This window comes from Arvicola amphibius, chromosome 4 (genome assembly GCF_903992535.2).
Source record: "Arvicola amphibius chromosome 4, mArvAmp1.2, whole genome shotgun sequence".
Lineage (NCBI taxonomy): Eukaryota > Metazoa > Chordata > Mammalia > Rodentia > Cricetidae > Arvicola > Arvicola amphibius.
This window is the reverse complement of record NC_052050.1, coordinates 119,581,184-119,605,469: the sequence shown is the minus strand read 5'-3', so window position 1 is coordinate 119,605,469 and position 24,286 is coordinate 119,581,184.

Here is a 24,286-nt window from a genome sequence, read left to right as displayed (position 1 = left end):
ACAGTTCACTTAATTTTTAAGGAGTAATTTGGATATGAATGACTGGTCTGAAGTTTCACCTAATGTATTGACATGCACCCGGAAACCAGTCTCTGTGAACATCTATCTAGTAGAAATGAATTACAATTAGACACAAACGCCTTTGGACATTCTAACAGTGACCAGTCAGCAAGTATTACACATATGTACAGTGTGCCTAACCTTACATCTTTCCTCTCTATAATGCAAAGTTACAATTTAAATTTCTTATTTATGGATAATTATTTTGTACTCGCAGATATCAGTGTATGTTATGTTTTGAATTAAATTTTTTTCAAATTAACTATAAATACACTTAAAATAAAATATTACATAAAACTGAAATATTATTACATCACATTAAACATTTACTTGAAAATTTATGTTCTATAGGTAGCTTTAAATAAATTTATAATGTTGTCTATAGGATAGTTACAAAAATATAAATAAATTGAACGTATAATGGAAGCCTTGGTTTCCTTCATTTTTTTTAATAAAAATCATTATATAAATAATATATAATTTTAAATATTTTCCTCTAAATATTTAAATATTTTCTGAAAAATGTAGAATTCTCAAAACAGAAAACCTACAAATATAGCCACATAAAAGAATTGAGAGCCGGGCGGTAGTGGCACACGCCTTTAATCCCAGCACTCGGGAGGCAGAGGCAGGCGGATCTCTGTGAGTTCGAGACCAGCCTGGTCTATAAGAGCTAGCAGGACAGGCTCTAAAGCTGCAGAGAAACCCTGTCTTGAAAAAAAAAAAAAGAATTGAGGACTTGATGAAAAGACATTTAAACATTCAACCATCCTAATTTTCTCAAATGAAAACTTTAAATAAAACAAGTGTTATGTGAACACAAGCATTCAGATACCATGACTGTCGGTCTGATAGCCAAGATGTTAATTAGTGGGTGGCGTATCCAATATAGACATGCTGGACAAAATTATTCACATCCCAAGAAGGAAAAAAATGAAAAGACACATATTTTATCAAGCTCTTAAAATGGCACTAACTTAGAGCTTATGAATTGTTTACATGTGGGATTTTCCATTTGATATTTTCAGACTATTGTTGGCAATGAGTACTAAAACCCTGGATAATGTAGAATTCTGTATTGTAGGAAATACACTTCCCAGGGTCTGGGTCTTAACAAAACAGAACCGTAATCATTTTCCAGAAAAGTTTTCAATGTAGCTATATTGTAGGTAGCACTGAAGGTAATGATTCAAGGGTTCACATCACTGACTTTTCAGAGCTCCTTCCTAGGGCCAAGTCTCATATATTGCTCAGATACGGACAAGGCACATTTGCTTCACATCTGCTTCTTTCTGTTCTGGTGTCATTTGAAAAACTACATAAGGGGCTCCACTCATGAGCAAGGGTGGTATAGAATAAGGCTTTGAAATGTGATCCCAGCTGGGCAGTGGCTTTGCAGCAGCAACTCTACATTGGGGACAGGAGTGTGAGTCATTGGTTCTCATGGAAGAGCTATGGTATCTAACAGTCCTTCATGGTTTTAAGATTAAACAAAATACTAGCTTAAGTTATTGCAATGTCGATACATTGCGTTAGCATTTTCTGGATGTGGCAAACACTGAACAAAAAATAAAAACCACTTAAAAGGATTTATTTACAATATTCACATCTGTAACCTTTTTTTTCTTGGGTTGTTTATTTTTTTAGTTGTTTTGGGTCCTTTTGGTATTCTTGATATTAATCTTCTGTCAGATATTATACAGCTAGCATAGTTTCTCTAATTATGTAGGCTTCCTTGTCATTCAATAGACCATTTTGTTTGCTATACACATATTAGTTCAAGTCTCTTCCATAAAATTCTCATTGGTGCACTTTTGTAGATTTCTTAAGAGAGGTCTCAGAGCTCAGTCCTCAGCCCTCTCCTGGAGTCCGCTGGATACTGTAGCTGAGATGGTCACTGCCCTGGTTGCAGTTAAACAAATATGACGAAAAATACAGAGGAAGTTTATTGGGATACTGAGCAATTATATCTGAGGGACTGGAGAACAGCTGATGGAGTGATGGAATACTTTTATTCCCTTTGTTTCTCCAACTATAATCAGTCACGAGTTCCAGGGTGGCTCCTAAGCTTCAGTCTTCTTCAACTCAATTCAGTCTTCTTCAATTCTTAGTAACAACAGCAGATGTCCTAATAACTTCTACCAAGGCCAGCAAGATGTCTCAGTAGTAAGAGACACTGATAGACCTGAAGCTCTGAGACCAACCTCAGCATCTCACAGTGACAGGAGAGAATCACACGCTGGCTTCCACATGCACGCTAACAGCACTTAAGAGTCTATATTCATGCACAAATGCACACACATATGTATACAAATTAAAAAATAATAATAAATCTTAAAACTTACAACATATTAGGAGTGTGATTTCTTAGTCTTATATAAAACACCTACCAGAAAAATTGCTATGCTAAATGACCAAATGCTAACAACAATAACGAGTTTGTGTAACTGGAAAAAGAACCTTAATTCTCATTATCTCCACTTTTACTCAACACTCTAGTTTAATCAGGCAATGGAGAGAAAATTTCATCGTGAATGGAAAAATGAAATTCTTGTTATTTGCACTAGACTGAACTAAAATTGTTAGAAAGTCCAAAATGCTTCACTAAACTACAAGAGTAAATGATAAACTGAGCAGGTCTGTTTGACTTTTGGTATACCTAAGAGATGTTGCAAATTCAATGCCACACCCTCGATAAAGTAAATATCAAAACAACACGAGTCCCAGGAATTTGTTAGTTTGCTTACGAACTTGTATTTGCACTTTTATAGAATGTTAACTCCACCCGACTTACATGCTCAAAATCCATATATTAAATACTTTATGTTGTGAACAATAAGATGCCAAAGATCCCTTGAGCCTTCATGAGCCTTCAAAGGATTTGAATGAGTTTGTCGTTGGAGAGTCTTGCATGAAGGTTAATAGCAGCTGGTGGATCAAGATGCTGGTTACTAAAGGATAGGATGGCTGAAAAAGTCTCTTAAACAACAATGGAATTTGTTGCTTCCATTTCTGCTTCCTAAAGAATATTTTTGACAGCCTTTACCCACTACACTTGGACTTCTTAAACCATTCAACTACTCATTCTGAAATAGCTCCTCAGTCAGTTCCCAACCATCCCAACAACGAGAACCAGATACACAAGTTTTGCATGATCTTTTTCCAGGGGAAACACGAAACACATTGCAGTTCATCCCAGAGAATAAACTAATGACTGACAGAAGTGATGATTACCCCCAAAGTCCAACTTGGCGAAAACTTGAGTTTGTTAATATTGCTTCCCGGGCAAGTTTTGCATGACCTTTTTCCTGGGGAAACATGAAACACATTACAGTTCACCCCAGAGAATAAAAACGTTCACCCCAGCAAATAAACCAATGACTGCCAGAAGTAAAGATTACCCCCAAAGTCCAACTTGATGAACCACTGAGTTTGTTGCTATTGCTTCCAGGAATATGGGTGAGAAGTTCCTGATGGAAGAAGGAATGACTCAAATCCAACTGCCTCACTGAAAGACACATTCCAGCACAGTGGGGCTTTGATGTCTCATGAAACCTGGAACCCTGAAACTCCGTATATGTCTTATGCAATTCAGCAGGTAGAGGAATGTTTTCTATATGGCTCAGCTCACGGGAGTCTCCTCTACACAGCTTAGCTGGTCAGAGTCTTGGCCCAGATGTTTGTAAACTTGGGGAGGGGCTTTGGGAATCCTGTTCTTTTAGTTCTTGTGGAATCTGTAAGAGTTTTATTTTAAATGTTTTCTTTTTTGAGATGAGAATAAAATTATACCATTTCTCCCTACCCCTTTCCCCCTCCAAAACCTCCCATGTACTGCCCCATCCCCTTGATCTCTTTTAAATTCATGACTTATTTTTCTTTAATTGTTACCTGTGGGGGGGAGGGAAGACATTTTAAATACATAAAATATGTAAAGACAACCTACTCACTCTGTAAAATGTTACATGTGTGTCTGTAATTTCAGGGCTGACAATTTTGTACTGAACAGCCAACTGTTGTTGTGCTCCTACCTGGGGAAGCCTGTTTTTTCTTGTTCTTGGCAGTCCTAAGTTTCCTAAAGTTCCTTTTCTAGGGTCAGTCCTCATGAGCTTTTCCCTACCCACATTAGTATGTCTATTGGTGTTTTCCTTATTCAAGTCACCTTTATCGTATTCAGGAAGTCACTCTGATAAGACTTCATGGATGTAGCCTCTGACTTCGTAGGCGATCCAATCTCACAGAAAACTCGCTGAGGCGCTGTCTCTTACACTCTTCTCGCCCCATTTTCACAATGATCCTTTAGCCTTCAGTGCAGGAGTGAAACTGTAGATCTATTGGTGCTGGGCTCCGCAGCTCTGCATTTTGATCAGTTCTGGTTTTCTGTAATGATCTCCATATGTGCCTCCTTAATGAGGGTGAAGACTACCACAGTCTGCTGTGGGAAACACGAGAAGCCTTCTTTTGCATTGTTGGTAGGGATATCCGAGAGACTCCCACTGAGCCTCATGTGATGACATCATGAGCCTCATAAGCCTCCTATCAACATGGAACATTGCAATTTGGAGGAAATTGCTCCACAAAAATGGGTGAGCCCTAACCAAAATTAACCAAACCTGCATCAAAGCAGAAAACCGTCTCCATTGTATGAAACCCAAATCACCATCCTGCAGAAGCTAAGAAAGTATATGGTTGTTTGAGTCCCCTGACATATATATATATATGTATATATATATATATATATATATACATATATATATGTCTGTATATATATATATACAGACAAAGCTACCTGAAATGAGAGCTGACAATGAGATACCATACAGAGTCTTACAAAAACTTAAATCAAAAGAAAATATGTAAAATACAGCCAAGTGAACAACATAACAACTACCAAGTACCATCTGACTTTTACAAAGGCCCTTCCAAGAGAAGGCGAAAAGAAAGAAAGACGGTAAGAGGAGAAAGAAAGGAGAAACAAGGATGATTTTCAATGAAGAAGAAAACAATTAAATAAAAATAAGATCTTCAGATGAAGGGAAATTCCCATAGAAATGAAGGAACATAAAAGGAAATGAGAAGGAAAGTCAGAATGAATAAAGAATTAAGTAATGGTAGTCATGACTTCTAGGAAATCTAAATAAAACATCCATAGAACTGAAATACATGAAAATGCAAAATGTAGGCGGGGTGAGTGGGATAAAGTTTCTAAGGTATTTGTATTTACTAGAATCCTGTAATGGTAAACATCTACTTTCAACTTGACTGGATGGCCACCAGGGAGGCACAGTTTGTCATGTGTCGGTGCAGGCATTTCTAACAAGTGAAAACTAAGCCTGAACAAAGTCGGCACTGTGCCATGGGCTGGGGGTCTAGACTGAATCGTAAAGGGTAAATAAGAGGAAGAGCTGAACATCAGCACCTGAGCACCCTGCTTCCTCTGCTTCCCGACTGTGGACAAATTCTGACCAGACGCTCCATGCTCCTGCTGCCATGCCTTTCCCACCACGATAAGCTTTAGCCCCTCAAGACGTGAGCGGGAAAAACAGTGTTCCTGCTATCATTGCTTATTCCCCTTCGCTGGTCCCAGCACCCAGAAAAGTAACAAATACAGATCCCTAATGAATATCAAATATTACTAAACCAGGAAATCCTAGTAGAAAGCTAGAAAAGGAAAAGTACAAACTAATGGTCAATTCAGGAGAATTGTTGGTAACAGTTAGTGGATGTGCCCAAAGGAGGGAAAGAAAGAGCGACGAACAGGCTCAGCTGGAAACAAATGTAGACAGTCCCTGACACAGCCTTTTAGTGTACGTTTTTCAGCTCTATGGCAGCCAAAGAGTGAGAGATACACTGTAGGAAGTGCGGCTTGGAATAAGCATTGGAGAAACCAGGATTTTCAATCACCTGGGGCTATTTTCTGCAACAGAAGGAAGTGAATGATGTGGAATCATCCGGAATGCCAGCGTGAAGAGTGGTCCAGCAATCTGGTGATTCTTTGCTCTTTCCTCCACCTGAATCCCTCCAATATCCGGAGCGTTGTTCCGGTCCAGATCCTTCAGTGAAGAGAGCACATCCTTCGTCTAGGCTGTAACCCTGACCTCCGTTTATCAACCAATAGGAATAAGTAAACGTCATTTACATTTGTACTTTTTGTTTTTAATCGCAAACGTGGCTCTGGAATTGCTCTGCTTTGCTTTCTTTTTAATTATTATAGTGGGGCTTATCTCCAACACATTTAATATCTGACTTGTTTTCGTAGGCATATCTTGGGAGTTGTGTGACACCGCTTTCACTGACGCAGCCCCACGGTAACGGCCACCTACGTATCTAGTTCTCTAGACATTCTGACTAGCTGATAAGTCAGAGTAGCCACCTAAATCTGAATTAATCAAGCACGTATGTCTATTTACGGTGAAAGAGCTAAGAAGTGCTGCTTGTTCCACTGTTTTGGCCCAAGCAGAAGTGTGGGAACAGGAAGTTTTCTATCGGGGAGGATGTTTGGGATATCAGTTGTCTTAAGTACCTTCATTGTCCTTATCAGATGGTCGCTTTACTGCCAGGTGAAAACACGGTTATGCTTTTTCTCTTCCTGTATCTGGATCAGTGAGGGGCTGGTGTAAATCTCTGGGAATAAGACAGACACCTAGGGATTTACAGGGGTGAGCGTGGCGCAGCTGAGGATTATGAGGTCATCAAGTTGGAAAGTGTCATCTTTCTAGATTAAACTATTAATTTTTTCTACCATTTTTTCCTCTGACCCACATCTACCGTACCAAGCCTAGCTCCCATAACACTGTATACTCGTTAATTTATTTTTATTTTTCTCATAATTACTCTCAAGCCTGCAGTTTTTACCCTGGTCAATTAAGCCCAAATACTGTTATTTGGGTCTTACTCCTTTACTCCTTTAATTGGGTAGTTTCTCAGCTCAAAATCTTGTCTGCTTTTTCCAGAAGTATGAAACTGGGCCCTCTAGGCAGACATGCCAGGAATACACAATTAGGTCACAGGTCAGTGTCTTCTCCCTGTCAGAGCCACTCCTTATCAAATGACACACTCTCACCCTGTGCTCTGGTTTGCTCACTCTATTTCCTTTGCCTACAAGTCTTCCCGGCTCTGAAGTTGGGAAAGGGGGGATGAAATTCTTTCAAGCAGAAGAAAACTGAAATTGAGGTGGAATATATATAGTAGAGATACTAGGAAGAGAATTGGGCATTTCTCAAAGAAATGTACCTTTACAATTTAATCTAGCATTTTATAAGCATAAGGAATAGATGTCTGGATTCAATTCTCTGCACACAGATGTTCGTAATCACTGTTCATTCAGATTCAATAGAACAAAAAGTAAGCTTTTCATATTAGAAGAATAGCCCTTGGGATGATGAAGCAAGCCTCCCCATGGTGAAGCCTTGTTCCACAGTGGTGTACAGCAATGCATATGGCTTATGAGTTAATCTGGGCCATGAGAGAAGGGGTTTAGTAGTCAGAGTCTGAAACACTACTACCATCATCCTGACACCATTCTTTCTTCTATTCTAAAACAGCACAAGGCAAACTCCTAGGATGCTGGGCAGCTTCCATTCTGCAAGATAATTTCATACAGCACCACACAGCACAAATGGGCCTCACCTCTTTATTAGCTTTATCTACCATATCTTACATTGGCATGAATGACTAATGAAAATGCTAATATTCCACAATTCTGTGTCACTGCACTAAAACATTCAAATCCTAAAGACATGAAAAGACACAAGCATGTGTAATAACACTTTGAAGACCCCCCCCCACACACACACACATACAGAGACATACACTCGCAGAGACATGTATTAAAATATAACTTGATGAGGAAAAAGCCAGGCTGGGTAGAAACAGTAATTTCTGAGAAAAATTATTCACCTTAATCTGTAGATACTTCAGATATTTCTAAGGCAAAATTTGGTTCTTTTATTATATTCTTGGCTTCTTTTGCTTCCTTATAATAATGGGGAGACAGTGAGTGAAATATTGTTTTTCTACCCAGACATTCTCCATATTACTAAAATTTTCATTTGCCCTTTCTGTGCAGCAAATAGGGGTCATACATGTTCTCTCATTTCAAAGTAAGGACTTAGCGATATGAATGTGGAAAATAATCTCCATAGCTACGGTCAGAAGAGCAAGAGCAAACTACCCCATTTTTGTAGCTCAACGCAATGATCCAGTTTGCATATTCATTAACTGGAAATGTGTTCAATATGTCTTTATAACAACTTATTATGACCAAGTTCAAAAGCAAACTAAGGATGATTGCTCAGCTAAGAGTGGTAGACACCAGAAAGCTAAAAGATACTTTTAGATATACAGACCATGGTAGCAATATAATTGGACTCTGGAATTGGTGACTATAGGTCCATATTTTTCTACCAAGCAGGGAAATTTTTTTTCTTAACAAAATCAGGATAGGGATGCCATCAAAAACAGCCATTGAGAATTAAAAGACATGGTTGCAGTAGAATCTACAAAGCCAATAATTTAGATGATCTGAAAAGGACTCCAAATAAAATCTAGAAATACTGTAAAAAATTGATTTTTTAAAGGTAATAACCAAATTTGTTCTTTCTTGAGAACTTTATAATTTTTCAAATGTTTATTTACACAGGCCCTGGTTTTAATCTTGGGATAAACATTCAAATCTCAGACAAAAATCACATGGAATTAAAAAGTTTGGCTGGATTTAATTGATTTGTTTCCTCCTAAATTAGTAGTATGAGACATCTCAGAACTTCCCCAGATAATGTGAGTTGGGTGTAGCATTTATTTTATATTAAATATCATTTAAATGGTATAATTTCATAAATAATTTAAATCTGTATATCCCATTCTATAAAATAAGTGAAAATTTGGTTACTCTAGAGAGGAGCGAGGAACTCTTTGCCAAATCAGATGTGAGTCATACACATTTGTTCCTGTTTGTTAAACAGTGAACTTTATACCACTATTTTTCTTTAACTATTCAGAGAATCAGAGAATCAGAGAATAAGCTCTATCCAAAAAAAACTTTGTGAGTAATATTGGATAATATTCAGAAAGTTTATCCCACTTTTACTATCTGTACCTTTCCCTGTGTGCTACAGCCACAAACTCTTGTGAGGACTGACTCTATCCCAACTCTAAACTATGTAAATTAATTTTACTTAAGGCAAAATAGTTCTATAGGGGCTTTTGTGTAAAAGCAGATTAATTCACTTATCCTTTATTTCCCCAGGCTCAGCAATTGCCACAATCAGATTATATCTCAAAACATGGATTGAGTGCTTGTACAAAGTGATGCTCTGGTTAGCAGCTATTAATAATCGTTCTGTGAATATGATAAAAGATGACCTGAGGATGAATTCAGATGAAAGAAAGAATTCAGGAGAGGTCACAGTCAAAAGAATACAGAAAAATATAAATCTGCATTAATCTAGTATGCCTTGACTTTTCTCATGTGGAAAGCAATCGATCTGGCTTACTGTTCATGCTTGCTTGACTTGGAGGCCTGTTAAGTACAGCAAATATACTTCTGCTACTATGTAAACTATCTGGGAAGCAAGTCATAACCAATGAAAGAAAAATGTAATATAGTAAAGGTTAAATTAATGACTACTATCTTTTTTTATTCTCCTTAAAAATACGTTTTCCTCAAATAATGTATCCTGATTTCCAATTCCCCTCCCTCTGCTCCCCCCAGTTCACCTTTACTCCTCCCATCCAGACATACCCCTGTCTCTCAACAGAAAGAAAACAGGCTTCTAGAGGATAATAATAAATACTATTATATGTTATAATAAAATGTTATTATTATAATAAACTCATCAGAATTGGACAAAACAAACAGAAGAAAAAGAGCTCAAGAAAAGGCATAAAACAGATACCCATTTATTCACACATTCAAGAATCCCATAAAAACACAGAACTGAAATCCATAATGAATGTACAAAGGACATATAGGGTAATATATATATATGTGTGTGTGTGTGTGCATAAGTGTATGTATATATGCATACATATATGTACACACATATATATGAAATAAAGTAAAAATAAAAAATAAGATAAAATGTTTGAAAATAAAAAATACAAAAGTCCTGGCGTGACACTATGAAACAAAGAACATCCACAGATCCCACTGAGTTCACTTTCTGTTGGCCATCTCCTGGTGGGAATTCTTGTTCCCCAGTGAGATTCCCTGGAAGGAAACTAAATTTCCATGTGCCAGTTGCTGTCCTGTGGAGATAGCTTCTGAGTTAGCTATGGGGGCATGTGTCTACTTCTCCTTTCAGCTCTAGGACCCCATCTGGTGCAGACTAGTGCAGGCCATCTGTATGATGCCTCAGTTTCTGTGAGCTCATATGTGTGTCAGTCACGGGGATTTAGCACACCTTATTTTTTTGGTGTTCCCCATCCCCTATGGCTCTTAAATGCTTCCCACCTCCTCTTCTTAGGGGTTTTCAGGGCCCAGAATGAAGGGATTCGATGCAAACATCCCTTTTAAGGCTAAATGTTTCAAAGTCTCTCACCTGCATAATGTCTGGCTGTGAATCTCTCTATTTGTTCCCATCTTCTGCAAGATAAAGCTTCTCTGATGACGGTTAAGCAAGGCACTGAACTGTGACTATAGCACAGTCTCATTAGGAGTCATTTTATTGCTGTTTTGGTTTTTGTTTTGTTTTGTTTTGTTTTGTTCAACAGTAGTATTTAGTTTTACACTAGGTCCCTTGACTAGATAGTTTTAGATTCTTGGTCACCCAAGCAGTGATGGTTCCATTTCATGGAATGGGCTTACAGCGTCATCCAATATTGGTTGGTTACTGCCATAAGTTTTGTGCCAACACTGCATTATCATATCTTATATGTAGGATAGCATTGTAGATCCAAGGTTTTGTTGATATTTTTGGTTTTTTGAGACAGGGTTTCTTTTTAGCTTTCTAGCCTATCCTGGAACTAGCTCTTGTACACCAAGCTGGCCTTGAACTCACAGAGATTTTCCTGCCTCTGCCTCCTGAGTACTGGGATTAAAGTACCACCACCACCCAGCTAGATAAAAGGTTTTTATGGATGGGTTTGTGTTTACCTTTTTCCTTTGGCAGCATGCAGAATTCCTTCCTGAATCATTGATGCTGGCATGTAGGGGTGAAGGATCTATGTAAGCACTAGCTTGACTTCATGTTCTGTGAGTTGTACAGGTGTTATCTTCATCACAAAGTTTGGCATCACTTTGTGAAGAGCAACCTATTGTCTTGTCCAACAATTTAATTAGTTGCAACCTAGTCCCAATACTGGAAGTTTTATTTGGTAACAAGAGATATCCAGTTAGGGTTCTCTCTCTCTCTCCCTCCCTCCCTCTCTCTCTCCCCTCCCTCCCTCCCTCCCTCCCTCCCTCTCTCTCTCTCTCTCTCTCTCTCTCTCTCTCTCTCTCTCTCTCTCTCTCTCTCTCTCTCTCTCTCTCTCTCTTTCTCTCTCTCTCTCTCTCCCCACAATTATTTGGTTAATCTATTTCAGTTTGACCATCTTCATATATGTATACATTTTAGAAAGCTTCTGACTTTTAAATTCCCCATTAAAACCTCAAATGTTATTCTAATAGGTCTGCTTGTATATGTGTTTGTGTCGTTCCCCTCTTTTGCTTGTTTGTGTTTTCATTGATTTATTTAAGGGATTTATTTATTTCCTCTTTAAAGGTCCTCTATTATATTTATAAAGGCAATTTTAAGGTCTTTGACTTGTGCTTCAGATATGCTGCAATTATTCAGGACCTGCAGTGGTAGGATTTCTGGGATCTAATGGAGACATATTGTACTTGTGTTTTTACACTGGCAACTAGGCATGTGGATTTGGGAAGATTGTAATCCTAGGTGCTGATATATGGTTTTCTTTGCTGAGTAAATGTTTTGTTCCTTGGTTTCTGTTACCTCTCTTGTTCTTAAAAGAGTGTGGTGGTTGTGTGTATTCTGGTAGAAAATTCTTCTGGGTTCCTCCTACATGTTCCTATTGGGGATTCCAGGAAAAAAAAATCTGTTTCTAGTTATTGGGAGCTGCCACTTAGGGATGGGATTGGTCTAGGAATGGAGAGCTGAGAGACTCCACAGAAGAGACAAAACCATGACATTTCCCCAAGATTTGGAGTTAGCTCACCTGTCTCCTTGGCCTGTGCATCTGGTGTGGTCTCAGGTAATGCCTGCTGGTACTGGAGGCTGGGTGATGGAGTGAGCGGGGGAAGGAAAGCTGGGAAGGACCCTTGTCCTACAATATGTGCAAAAACTAACTTGAAGTAGATTAAGGTCTGAAGTATAAGGCCCAAACACACAGAACTCCAGGAAGAAACAAAGAAGAAAAGCTCCTTGATACTAATCTAGCAGCGACTGTTTTTTTTAGAGGATATCAAAGAGACTGGCAACACAGGCAAGAATAAACAAGCAATACTACAACACACTAAAAACTGCTGCCAAACAAAGGAAGCAATTGGCAAAATTAAAAGGCAGCATATGAAATTAGAGAACCTATTCATAAACTATAGATCTGATAAGGTGTTGATATTCTAAATCCATAAAGAAGTCACATAACTTGATGGTAAAAAATTATAAAACTGATTTACAAAGTAGGCAAAGAATTCAAGAAAAATTTAAATGATTAACAAGTGAGAGAAATAAGTCTCCAAAATGCTCAGTGGGCAAAAGTGCTTCCCAAAAAGAGTTTGACCTTTGGGACCCACATAGTATAAGAAAGCTGATACTACAAGTTATCCTCTGATTTCCATGCATGCACTGTAGCACACACATATGCATAAATAAATGAATGTATTTTAATTTTTATTAAAAAACAATAAAAGTAAATATTCCATACAAACTACCCATCTCTTAAAATATTGTATTAATTTTTATATTAGCATGGAAAATAATGGGTTTCACCACAGTATATTCATTAATTACAAGGATTTAAATATTTACTTTAATTTTTAAGTATTTCATACATGAATACTGTATATACATCATTTTCTCTTCACCCTCTAACTCTTCCCATGTCCCTCTACCCTCTCTCAAACTGATGAACTCTTCCTTAATTTTACACACACACATATATATAATATATATCATATATATGTCATATATAAAATGTCCTGCTGAATCAATTTAGTGTTTCTTATGTGTGTATGTATTTAGAGCTTGCCACTTAGGATTGGATAACCTAACAGAGAGAGTTCTTCTCTGCAGAAGACATGTAGCCCTCTTTCAGCCACGATTAACTGGGTTTAGCCCTTCATTCTAGACTAAGACTTTGTGAGCATTCTTTCTACTCTGCCGGGTGTGAAATACTATTGCCATTAGTATGGTCTTGTTTGGGTGACCATACTGTTGCAACTTCATGAGCACAGTGGCCTCTAAAATATACATATCATAGCAGTCTTTTTCTTCTGACTTTCACAAATCTCCGTGATTGTGAAAGTGTAGTGATCACATTGTAGATAAACCAATTGGGAATTATCCATCGATCTCACTTCTGGGTATATATCCAAATGAAATGAAATTATTATCTCAAAGAGATAAGTGATTCCCCATATTTATTGAAGCATTATGTCCAATAGAAAAAGTATGGAAATAACCTAAATATATAACCTAAATGTGTATGTCTAGTAGTCTTGATGCTAGGTTTGAAGAGCATGCCCAGAAAGGGGAATGAATCATTTTTGAATATTACTTGTTCTAAAACGTTTTCTCTATTAACCAGCTTCACTATTACATAATGTTACCTAAAATATCTAACCTTCTTCATTCAAGTTGAGACTTTGAAAGCTCTTAGCATGCAAAACCACAGTCTTCGATGGGCAAGATAGTAGCTATTATTTGACATTAAACAACTCAGTAGACATTAGTTTATCAGAGTCTTCCCAGCAGAGATAAGAAGCCTAAGGAAATGGAATCCAAAGTTTAACGTGTTCTGGGACACAAGAACTCACAAAGGAAATAGATATGAGTAGGACCAAACAATGAGGCCAGGAGGGGGTGGGTAATGAAGTCACAGAAATGATCTCCTGTCCAGCTTCGGTTATTACCATTTCCCAGTGCCAGTCCTGTGTCGAGAATGGAGCTACTTTACACGTGAACACTTGGACTGCTTATTAACATGAATATGAACTCAGACACCGACAACTGGCAAGGCAGTAAGAATATGTTCTAGAACAAGATGTGAATGCCAGCCAGAAGCTTGCCACAAGCAACCTAAAGAGACACCACGTTCTGAAGCTCGACTCTCCCCTCCCTACTCTCTTTCCCCAGCCCTCACCCTGCTCTGCCCTACCAGTCATTGATTGTCTTGGCAATCTGTCTTCATGAGACATGTGCATGACTTCGCTGCTGCATTTTCCATCCAATTTGGAAATTAACCAGCTTCATGAAACTCTCTGCTCAAATAAAAAAAAATGATAGTTCAGTACTAGGACAGCATCTAGACATAACTGAAGCTGGTTCAGATGGTTGTTAATAAATTTTACTTTCACAAGAAAAACGAAGCCCTTCTCTTTCTTTCCTCACAATTTGCTACCCTTTTCTGCCTTTTTTTTTTCTTTCTACCACATCAAATAAATTTGATTTTGGATCGACTTCCAGCTGCTCATAGTGTAGTCTGAAAGAAAATCTTTATAAAAATCACTTTAGAAAAGCTATTTTTCTTAGAATAAAGGTCTTAAAAATTAGGGCTGGTGAGCTCAGTTTGTGGAGTGTTTTTCCAGCACCCAGGAAGGTGGACCCTCCAGCAGTACACGAACTAGTGTTGGCTCACTGTTGCAGTCCCAGTACTAGGGAAGACAGATGAATGAGAAATTTAAACATATCCCCAGTTGCCTACAGTTCTTTGTGTAGGGTTGAGTCCTCCTGAGTTTTGCCTCATCTACTTTTGTATGTCTACTGTTGCTGTCCTTCTTCAACTCAATTAAAGAAAAAAAATTCTCCCAAAACAGAGAAAGTTCCAAGTCATCCTAGGATATAAAGGTGTATGAAAAACTATCTAAAAAAACTAATCTTTTTCTAAGCCAAAATAAGAAAGAGAAGAGATAATACATTAAAATATAAAATTACTATAACTTTACATTAATCTAATGCTTTATTTTTAAAATACAATTTAAGAAAATACTTTGGGGTTTAAAATTCTATCATTAATGAAAAGTAATCCTGTGTAAAATTTTTGGAAATGAAAAGTCTCCCTTTATATGTCTAGTTTATGGTAAGATTCCAGAGAGACCATGCAAACCGTACATGAACTATATATGTCTAGTTTATGGTATGATTTCAGAGAGACTACGCAAACCTCATCTGAACTATATATGTCTAGTTTACGGTGTGCTTCCAGAGAGACCATGCAAGCCTCATTTGAACTGTAGAGCTAATCTGCCAGCAGAACAAGTTCACATGTTTCCATGTTTGAGGTGCTGACCTTCTCTTTTTATTTTGTTTAATTGGGAAATATTTGCACTACACTGTTTAGGCTTCTAGTTTTCAGATCATCCCCTTTGCCAGCAGCCTGACCTCCTCCTCCTCCTCCTCCTGGGATTCTGGCAAAAGTAAACTAAGTGTGGTAAAATATCAAAGTTTCTGAAGTCATAGAGCTACAGAGGTTGCATTTTCCTCATTATTTATTCCACATCCCCTGTTCCCAACCTACAAATTAGTAATGCAATCCAGGAAAGAAAATTGGAGCTTCTAAATCAAATGGGATGGAACATAGAATCCTAGACTCAGAAAACAAGGGATCATTTACAGAGCTATGTAAGTTATTCATAATTATGGTGGAAAAAAATTGGACTAGAAAGTCAGCTGCACAAGCTTAGTTGCCAGTCTCACCATATCTGGCCACCAGTTGATAAGCATGTGCCACCTCAGGACCAGAAACTCTGAACCTATTTGGAAAATATAGGTGAAACAATTACAGAAAGACTTTGAGAAAAGAGCATGAGGCCAAACTGTTTTTGTTTTTCATTTTTATTTCTCTCAAAAACTCTCTACTTCCAAATAGGCAAATCGGTTGAATAAGTGCCAACATTAAATTTGTTGAAGTCTTAAAAGAAAGGAAGTTTCTAACCACCAATATGCTGGCAAGTTTCTAAAGATAATGAAAGAAAAAATTACAGAATTTTCATACAATTCTTTGTGGAAAATAATGCTGAGTATTTTCATATCCTTAAACTCACCTTTTCAGTGAAGAAATTCATGATAGTTTATTAATACTTTATTATGCTTACTTTCAGATAGCCTCGCAGCAGTAGACAAAAAGGCTTAAAGACATGTTTCTTATTGTTTACTGGTATACACGTGTGTCTGAGTGAGGGTGCATGCACAGGTGTCCATGGAGAACAGAAAGGGGCATGAGATTCTGATGTGGGATTCCCCTCTGTATGCTTAATAAAAAAAAAAACTGTCTTGAGCCCGTGATAGAGTAGAGTAGAACTAGGTGAGGAAAACTAAACTGAATACTGGGAGAAAGGAGTCAGAGTCATGGAGAAGCCATGGAGCCACTGGAGACAGATGTGCTGAAACTTTGCTGGTTGACCACAACCTCATGGTTATGCACAGATTAATGGAGATGGGTTAAATTAAGATGTAAGAGTTAGCTAATAAGAAGCTAGAGCTATTGGACCATGTAGTGATTTAAATAATATGGTTTCTGTGTTATTATTTCGGGAGTCTGGGCAGCTGGGAAATGAATAAACAGTCTCCTTACAATAAATTGGTGCTCCTACATCTGCCAGCTAAATCCACATAAAACCTGAGAAAGCTTGAAAAGGAATTCTAAACAAAAAAGAACAGAGTTTAGCACAGTTTCTTGGTAGCCACAAATTTTTTTTTCTAGATGGGCTTTCAGCGATCAAGGCACCATGAGGCACAGTAAAAACTGCATGACTTCTTAAAAAAAAGTGGTGACTTCCTGGTTCATCAACACAAAGGGCTCTAACTCTTTCTTTGGAGGTCCAGCTATGAAACATTTAAATGGGGAATAACGTGCTACAACTTGCTTAATGGCAACATAGACTGGCTATGACTCTCAGAGGCAATGAGCAGCTCCGCCATGCTGGACTGGCTGGGGCAAGGAGGCAGTGCCATATTTCCACTAGCAATGCTACAGCTTAGGTTCTTAAGAAGCACTTAGCATTTTAAGAGACACTCCTGGACGGAAAAGAATTACAGATACAGATAGGACAATTGGACAGATTCAGAAATTAAAAAAAAACTCTAAATGAGTGGTAGTGTTGGATAAATGTACGTAGGCATGGGAGAAAAAAGAAGAGTATAGAGAGTTAATAAAAAAAAGAAAATGAGACAAGAGTACAGACAGTTATAGATTAAAGAAGAAAGATAATAAAATAAATATTAAAAAGTAATAGAGTAAAAAAAAGATAAGATACACAAAGATGGAAAATACACAGAGTGTCTGGATTATGAATATTATTGTGTTTTCTTTGAATTTTTTGACTATGAAAGATCTAAGTAACCAACATATATACTTTAAAGGTACCTCCTTGATTTCAGAATATGTTGCTTTGTAAAAGAGGTTCTTCTTTTGTTTTCAAAGAGGATGAGAACCTGTGGATTCATTCAAGGGTAATGTGGTTTGATTGACCAAGATCCCCTGAAAGGTTACCTTGAACACCCCTCAAAAATTACTTTGTCTAATAAACAGCAGGAAGCAGTTTGGAGAGAACTATGTCCATATTCCCAAATATTGTTTATAAGTGTTTGTTTACATTTAAAGGGAGCTATGTTGCAGAGATTTGCATTGGTATGGATCTTGGTTTATTGATACAAATATAAGGTCAATTTTGTTACACTGTATATGTGTATTTCTGATCTTGATTAAGGTAATATGTTTGTGCAGTTAATTTAAAAATGTAAGGTATAATTAAGAAGTATAGGTTAATAAAAATTATCTATAATCGTCAAGCTTGTAGTCATGTTAGGTTTTTTAGATATATGGAGATATATTTCAATTAGATGGGTGTTCTTCAAACCTTTCAAAGACCTACAGAATATGGTATTTAAATGTTTTTAAAAGTTAGGATTTTTCATGACAGTGAGATACATGTGCTCCTGGCAGCACCAATTACTTCAAGAGGAAGATGGGCATCAAAGAGTTTCCTCATGAAGTTTGTTAGCCATTTGGACAAGAAACTGATCTTGCCTGCACTGCTTGATGTTTGCTTGATGTTTGCTATGTGAACTCAACGTGCAGGACCCACAGAGAAATGACTGCTGAACTTGCCTAAAGGTGAGACTGTGATTCAGAATTCCTGCTTCATGAAAGAGCCTGCAAGACATTCTACAGGACACAGAAGAAAGTAACTAGCAAAATGCCAATATAGGCAGAACTGTCTTTGAAATTCCCTGCTCATGGAAAAATCTGCCAGATACTATAGGCCTGTAGGCTGAAGATGGATGCCCCAATGGTACATAACTTTGGGTGACTGTCCAGGGAGTGAGATGTCTTTGTCAATTCTAGAGTTTTAGAAGTAGCTTACAATGCACTTCCTATTTACTTAGGTAATTTTATATCCTTCTGGGTTCTTTGATGGAGCTAAAGAATAGATATAGTTTTTTTAGTTATAATAAAAGATAAAATAGATATAAACATTGTAACTGTAATTCTTGTTTGAAATCTGTTTTGTTATGTATTTTTTCTGTGTTAAAGTTAAAACCTTTCTTTTTATTTAAACAAAAAAAGGAGATGATGTGGGATTCCTCTCTATATGCTGTGAATATCATTGGTTAATTTAAAAAAACTATCTTGAGCCAGTGATAGAGTAGGATAGGGCTAGGCAGGGAAAACTAAACTGAATGCTGGGAGAAAGGAGGCAGAGTCAGTGAGAAGTCATGGAGATGCTGTTGGAGACATACATGCTGAAATTTTGCTGGTAGGCCATGACCTTGTGGTGACATACAGATTCATGGAGATGTGTTAAATTAAGATGTAAGAGTTAGCAAATAAAAAGTTAGAACTAATGGACCATTTAGTGATTTAAATAATATGGTTTCTGTATGATTATTTTTGGGAATCTGGGCAGCTGAGAAATGAACAAGCAGCCTTCCTGCAACAAAATCTCTTATAGTTGGAGTTATGTGTGGTTGTAAGCCACCAGACACAGTTCTAGGAACCAACTTGCTTCCTCTGGAAGACTAACAAGTGGTTTTAACTGCTGATCCATCTCTTTAGCCCACACAACACTTTTCTCACCACCTTTTGAACACATTTTCAAAAATCAATCAACTTTTTTAGATGGTAGAAAAATTACTGGGCTAGGGAAAAAACTTAAAACTGCAGCAATTAGCTTTGTTTTTCTATTCTAGTAATAAAAGTGGATAAAACCAGGGGTTTGAAATATCTTTCCTTTAAAACATTTAAGCATAATGTTTTTGTTTTTAACAGATTGCCTAATATCCACATGACATACTTAGAGTCTCTTGACTCACTAATAGCTGAGTCTGGAATCTAAGCCTCCCATATATCCCAAAGTCTACTCCTCTGGGTTGATAGACCAGTTTCTGAGGTCTCTGTCTCAAGGTCCCAAGGCCTCAAATAGCAGAAGGTCATGCCACTTTTTGAACTTTCCCTCTAGGTATAAACTCTGCTGCTTCACAGCAGAACCAATTTTGATTTTTAAATAAAGCCCTATGTTTTTTCCTACATAATTATCACCCAGGGAAAGAACTGTCAACTTCAGGTCTGACATTAGGCTGGGCCACTTGCCTAGATAGACTTCGCAAAGCTTTAGTTATGTTTTCGCTGGTTCAGATGAAAAGGAAGACCTTATCAGCATCTCAGTCAGGAAGCCAGGCCTGGGTGACAATAAATACAATTCTATTTGCTATAAATCATGACCTTAGCTGGATGCGATAAGATGCTTCCAGTACACAGAGGCAAGGTGATCAGAAGTTCAAAGGCAGACTGAGCTACATGATGAGTTCCAGGATAGCCTGAGCAACATGAGACTCTTCCCAAATGACGTAAATAGACAAATGAATGAACAAATAAATAAATTACTAACTTATTTTACCTCAATTTGAATACAAAAATGGAATGATAAAACTAATAATAACTATTACGGAGGAAAGAAATACAGTGAATGAGAAATTATATGCCTTTAGAACAATATCTAAGTTCCATATATTCTCAAGCAATTTCATTTTTTAAAAAGTCTGAGGCATTTTCAATGCTACCTATACTCTATTTCTAACCATCGCAGAAGATCCTATGCTGAACTCCTAAATGCCAACCAGCAGTGAGTCTGTCCTCTTCTCTCCCTCCAAGCACCTGCCCAGACATATGCTCCAACTTCCTTCCTACTCCTCCCAGACACTCAGACAGAATACAGAGAAACTCAACATAAGGATTTCAATAGAGGTAGAAATGTATTCAAAGCTGAAATTATTTTAAAAGTCTGGCTCATTTGTAATATACGTTAATGAATAAAAATCATCCATTACTTTTCCACTGGAAATATCTGAATTTCCGTTCACATTTAAAGACTGTGTGTGTGCGCGCGCGCGCGTGCGCGCGCGTGTGTGTTTGTGTGTGTGTGTGTGTGTGTGTGTGTGTGTGTGTGCATTACTCTGGTTCAACTCACAATTTTTCCACGTTACAGAAGCATGAATGCATTCTGTAGGAACTGAGGTTCCAGCTTTTCACTTTTGTTCTCTTCTCTGCTGATGGTGAGAAATGCCTCATGTTGGGCAGTGAGCCAGGGCTTCCAGTCAGCACGGAATCACGCAGGTAAACAGCAGACACTCCTCAGTGTACCTTGTTGCTCAGCTTCAATGTTTAATTAGTTTGTGTGTACTAAGTGTGGCTGTGAATTGCAGACTTCAGTTTATGATGGGTTTGTCCGTGTGTTCTTTCCCCATCACGAGCCAAAGAATTTGAGAATCCTGAAACATTAAATCATCAAGTATTAAGATTCCTCAGTGTTAACGTAATGATTGTTTAAATGATACATATGAGGCATTGTTAAAAGAAGTAAGTATGTGTTTCACAGGTAACAAGGATTTTATTGCAGTCTAATTATTTTAGTTCTACATGTGGTTGTGCATACAGAGTATTGTGTATGATATAAAACTTTGTAAGTCTTCATATAAAATCCTATTTTAATACTTCATCTCTATTTTTCTTCCAAAACATAGTTTGTTATTGTTAAAGCGTTGGTTTAGTCAATGTAAAATTCACAATTGAGGCTGATAAGACAGGTCAGCAAGTAAAGGCCTTACCACCAAGGCTGATGACTGAAGGACTTGAGTTCAGTTCCAGGACCCATATGGAGGACTGAGAGTGCTAATTCCATGCACACGCAAAGAAATAGTGTGATTTTACAAAGTTATCACCAACTAAGGACTCCTTCAATCTTTCTAATTTAATGCAAATATCATAGAACAAGAAAGCAAACCCCCATCCAACTATCCATCTGCCTGCCTGCCTGCCTGCCTGTCTATCTACCGATGCATTCATACATAAATTTGTTAAAAATAAAATCAATAAGCTTTAAAATACTGTTCCTCATATTAGAAAGGAATCTCCCTTTATAGTGGTTAAGGAGTTTTATACAACCATAAATTGTTCTCTACAAATTGTATGTGTGTCCGGATGTTGGTGAATATCTGCACTGACTTAAGCCTTTGAAGTCTTAATTTACTTAATCATAGTTTCTCTTTTCTTTTCATTTTAATTCAAACTTTGTTTTTCTCATTGGTTTATGTGGGGAAAACTTTGGACACTAGCTGATTGCAGATAGTATCTTGGAGTGGACGCTAAGTGTCGGAAAGGCTAGACCATGGCTGTGGTAAGTTATATAAACATATCAGTCGTTGTTTGAAAAATGCTATTTTTGTAGTATGTCCTTTTTTTTCTGGGCAGAGTTCCTATGCGTGCCATGTTTGCTCAGTCTTTTTTTTTTAATTTGCACAGCAGTTTCCTTTGACTTATAACTTATTAGAAAACTGGGCATTAGGTGGTTCCTTTCTGTATTGTACTGTTATCATTTTTTTCATTAAACCCAGTTGGACACCTGCAAGCAAAGTCCAATCCTGGCCACCTCTTGAGATATATGGCAGACCCACCTGCATTATTCTATAGGGACAACTGAGACTGGCAATAGCTTTCTTTTTCTCTCTACCTCACAAGAGGCAGGGTCAGTATGAAGAGAAGACCGGCAGAGCAACTGCTTAGAAACAAGACCTACCCAGATTTTCACTTCAAAGTAATCAATCGAGCACCTCTCAGGTCTTTAGAAGTTTTCTCCCCCTCTATTGGATTTTTGATGAAAGTAGATAAATAGGGAGGACAGAATACACTTACAAGTTGAAATATCCTTAGTGGGGGACGGCAAGGAGTTTGTGAGTCGTTGAGTCAAGTTTGCAGTTTGAAACTTATCAAGTACCAACACCAGATGCTTAGAGTGTATAATGGCTTCAGGAATGTAGACAGAATGTTAAAGCAAAGGTGTTCTAATTCCTGGTTTGCCTTCTCATACTAACAAGGCTGCTGTACCTTGGCATGGTGCCTCTGAATTATTAAGTGTAAGAGATGGACACCAAAAGCAAACTAGTGCTTAATCTGTGCCATCAGTTCTTTACACAAGAAAAAGGCACGCATTCCTGGGTAATCTGGGACTTAAAGGGGAATAACATTTATAATCACTTAAATATACATATATCAACAAAGCAACTACCCAGGTACCACAGAATTAGAAATAGGAGCTGTAACCACTGATGCTTTTGCCTCTGCTTTAGCAGAGGCTTATTCTCTACAGAATAGCTCTGTACAATACTTAAAACAGCCTCTAACAAAGATATTTTTATAAACCACAAAAGCACTAGGTCTATAAATCATTTATCCACAATGGTAACAAAAATTCCTGGTGATTTGACTACCTAGCAGCTTCAGAAAATGTCCCAAAACTCTATTTATTGGAAGAATTTTATCATTCTGAGTTGAAGAGATTGTTTTTTATTCTAACCTATTCCCCACAGCATATAAAAGATGTTAGGACATTTTAAAATTACCCTTAAAGGAACAATGACTTGTGTTTGTTGGTCTCTCTGGCCTGACGTGTGATACTTAGACTAGGCCTCTGAAGAGCAGGTTTTACATCACAGGTCTTCAGACCCGCACTGCCAAAGCCTCGTGAGCCCTCTGTGACCAGCTCTGCAGAGCTCGTCCCGTTCTACAGCCTTTCTCGATAACAGGAACCTGAATGGCAAGCTTGGGCTTGCACAGTCTGAGACTTTTCTAAAATCAGAGGTCAGTTTGAAATAACAATTTCAGTGCTTGGCTCTACAAGAATACTAACAGAATGTCCCATTATAACTACCTCCATGTGTGTCTTCCAAAAAAAAAAAAAAAACAGAGCAGATGTATTTTTATCAGGCTCAGGAAAATATAGGTACTTATCCAAGTCTCTGGATTAGGGGTTGGTATTTAGTTCAGGGTAGAGCATTTCTCTAATTTATGCACAGGCCTCAGTTCTGTCGCCAGGAAAACACACACACACATACAGCCCCCCAACACACACACACACACACACACACATTCTCTGGATTTTTTTTTAAGAATTTCCTTAGAAAGAATTTGAAGTCACAAGCTAGTATAATTTTAGATAAAAACTTCCCACAATGCTCCTAGAACAAGATTTGCTGTGATTGCTGGGTCTTTACATCTCACAATGAACTTGATTCTTAAGGCACACCTTTTTGTGGGGTTTACAAAGGAAGGTTCTGAATTCTGAAATGGAACTTGATTCATGGCTTCTAATAAAGATATTTTAATCCCCCTGCCAAGTTCAGCAACAGACTTGCCAGAACATAGAATCTCCAGTAAGCCTCCTCCTTAATCTTGTGTGAGAAAAGAAAACAGGCCCAAGGGCAGCAAGAATTGGATATGAGAGTCTGTCTCTATTCCCTTCTTCCTGTAAAAGGACATCACCCAAAGCAACATTGGCAATATCTCCTAGTCATCAGAGCTCTCACAAGTAGAGAGGGCTTCTTTTACCTATGTAGGAAAACACCTTTAGTAAACTACAATCTTACTGTATTTTTCCTCACAAAAAAAAGAAAAAAAAAACAACCTTTTTTTAAAGACCTCAAGCATCTAGATAAGTGAAAACAGCTTTTGAGTTTTCCAACTAATTAGGCCTGGAAGACTGACAGAAAGCAGAAAGATCAATCAAACTGATAGGCCA